Below are 3302 nucleotides of genomic sequence, written 5' to 3'. Positions count from 1 at the left end.
GTAACTATATGGCTGATTCATGTCAATGTATGACAAAACCCACTGAAATGTTGTAAAGTGATTGGCCTCCAACTAATAAAATAATATTTAAAAAAAAATAAATAAAAAAATAAAAGCTTGTTCTAAGAATATTTTTAAAAGGCTTTCACAGCATCATTGGGTTAGATGCTCCCAAGCAGGAGTAGAAACCAGAGGCCCCCAAAACATAGGTGATGCCTCCGAGTCAGACACCAAACAAACTATTATCTCTCAATACCCATGCATAGTTTGGTTCAAAGGTTCTATTTTAGATTTGGTTTCTCAATGACTTTAAACCTTAAAATAGAAGTGTACCAAGCAGACACCTCATTTTTCAATATAGAATTAAGTTCTGCCTGATAACGGATGGATACTTTCCACATTAATGCAGAATGTGAGCATGCATTGCGAGATAGTGTAATGCACTCCAGGAACCGACGGTGATATATTTAGATACTGATTAGAAGTAAAACTGATACATCATTCCTTATAATGTACATGAATAGTACCAGTGCATAACAGTGCCTCTTGGGACTGAGGTCATTTATTTTTCCTCCTGGATATATTGTTTATATCATGTTCTCTCCCTCATGTTATATATTAAATTGTTTAATGTAAGCCATAAGAGAGCAAATGGCACTAAAGTTTCCTCCACCCCCCATAAAATCTGAAGAATCAAGTCTTCTAAAGCAGGTGATCTGTCAGTTTTCATTCCTGAATGTCATTGGTACGAACAGCTTTTCTTATCAGTTCATTTCACATTCCCAAATCAAATGACTATTAATCTACAACATCTAAGCAGAAAGACTGGGCGCTTCCTGACTTTTATGGAGGTTACTTTCTGGGTCCCAAATGTGTATCTCTGTGAAGGAAAGCCTCTCTGTAGTTACTAGGAAAATTAGTTCATTATTAGAGAGTTTCCTCAGAGGTAAAGATGATTTAAAGACAAGTTGGTAATAACTACTATGATTATTTTTGGAAAATATCTTTGTATGCATGTTTGTGTGAATAGTGGTGTACCAGTAAAGCACCCGTACACCTTGGAAAGTAGGATGGTCCAAAATTAAGCTGCTCTGTTCTGTTATCATAAATATCTCTTCAATCTATAAATACAACAATAATAATCACCATTGTAGAGGTTTACAGTGCATCTGGCATTGTGCAAGAATTTCACATAAATCATCTCATTTAATCTGCACCAAAAGAAATCCACGGTGAGGTGGTTATGATTACTCCACATCCAATCCATCAGCAGATTTTGTTGTCTCTGCTTTCAAAATGTCTTCTGCATCTGTTTCCTAACACCTCTCTTGCCACTGCCTGCTATAAGCTGTTCTCTCTGGCCTGGATTACTGTGAAAGCCTCCTGATCAGTCTTTCTGCTTCCCTCTGGTCTCGCATTCATTAATGCTGTTCATCCAAGTTGCCAGCTTGTGGACACATGGTAGGATTGTAGTTTTCCACTGCCTTTGAAGTTAGATATGTTCAAATGATTTGCTTTAGCCAATGAGATGTGAGTGGAAGTGATGTGTATCACTCCCAGACTGACGTGGCAGAGCCTGGGTGTGAGTCACCGTGCTCCCTTTTCCCTGTGACGTGGTTACCTGCAGTGATCCAGATGGAGAGTGCTCCATCCTTGGGTCCCAGAAGGAGGAAAGGTGGAGCAGAACGCTGACTAACTTACGATGGATGTGAAGTTTGAGTGAGAAGTAGTCTTTGCTCCTGTAAGACACAACCTTTTTGTGGTTGTCTGTTACCTTCTTATTTTACAGGTTTAGGGAAACTGAGGAAGGGACTTGATATTGTGCCAAAAATCATGTCAGATTGCAGTGACAGAAGATGACCTCGCCGGTCTTGTTGGATGCACTTACCTTATATTCCTGTCTGCAAACAGCAGCTGGAACCATCCTTTCAAACATCCATCAGTTAATGCTACTCAGAACTTCTAGACTCATCAAAATAGGAGACCCAAAGAGCTCACTTTCAGGCCCTTTATAGTCTGACTTTGAAAGTGAAAGTCACTCAGTTGTGTCTGACTCTGCATCCCCATGGACTATACAGTCCATGGAATTCTCCAGGCCAGAATACTGGACTGGGTAGCTTTTCCCTTCTCCAGGGGATCTTCCCAACCCAGGGATTGAACCCAGGGATTGAACCCAGGTCTCCCGCATTGCAGGAGGATTCTTTACCAGCTGAGCCACAAGGGAAGCCCAGTAATCTGGCTATTTCTTTTCTACTACCCTCCCCCTCACTCATTTTCCTTAAGCCACTCTTGTCTCTTTGCTGTCGCTTGACCTTTCCTCAAGTGTTCCTGCCTCAGGGCCTTTGCACCTGTACTTTGCTTCTGCCTGGGTGGCTTTTACCCAGGAATTATGAGGCTCCTTCCTCACTTTATTATGGCTTGTGTTCAAATAGTCCCTCCTAGAGAAGCTTTCATTGGCCATCTTATCTGAAATAGTGAGCCAATACACTATAACTCCTTACCCTGTTTTAGTTTTCACTGTATCACTGTCTGACACTGTAGTTTCTATTTCTTTGTCTCTTGTCTGTGTCCCTCCTGAAGGTAGGAATTTCTGCCTGTTTTGTCCACTGCTTGAGATTACTGTGCCATTACTGGCCTGCCCCAGACACTCAGTAAATATTTAGTGAGTAACTGTGAGCCCCATTCACTTCTCACTCTTTCTGAGAAGTGAAGTAACTTGGTCAAGGCCATACAAGTAGTAAGGGAGTTGTGGTCATCCTTGCTCTCTGACTTCCATGTGCTCACAAATGGGACTCTTGTCCCCACAGCATCCTGTAAATTCTGTCAGCACACACGAGTGCTGGCCCTTGGGTCATACTAGCCATGTGCTCTCTGGTTTTCATTTATGAGCCCTGAGGTTAGGATGAATGATTTTGAAAAGTTGCACGCTTCATTGTGGTTCATTTGTCATGTGGGTCGTAATTTGTTTTCTAATTTCGTCTGTACCACATTTTCTCATGCTAATGGAGAAGATTTGTCTGATAATAAGTAACAAATCATGGGTGATCCTGAAGTCACTGCTTGCAAAATAAAAGGTTTCTGCACTGTTCCTTGAAAATGCAAGTATCTGCTGTTTTGGAAACTCACCTTGATCACAAAAGTGATGCAGCACTTTGAAGGGCCCATGTCTCTGAGTCTGGGCCTGTTGCCTGGGCCAGGTGGGGGTGATATGCCTGGTTTCTGGAGCAAAGGGCTTCCACCTGCATCTGGCTCAGCTTCCAAGGCCCCCTGGAATCAGGCTTGTCCTGCTCACAAAGTGGACC

Source organism: Muntiacus reevesi, chromosome 7, assembly GCF_963930625.1.
Source record: "Muntiacus reevesi chromosome 7, mMunRee1.1, whole genome shotgun sequence".
In the NCBI taxonomy this organism is placed as follows: domain Eukaryota; kingdom Metazoa; phylum Chordata; class Mammalia; order Artiodactyla; family Cervidae; genus Muntiacus; species Muntiacus reevesi.
This window is presented reverse-complemented; position numbering follows the sequence as displayed.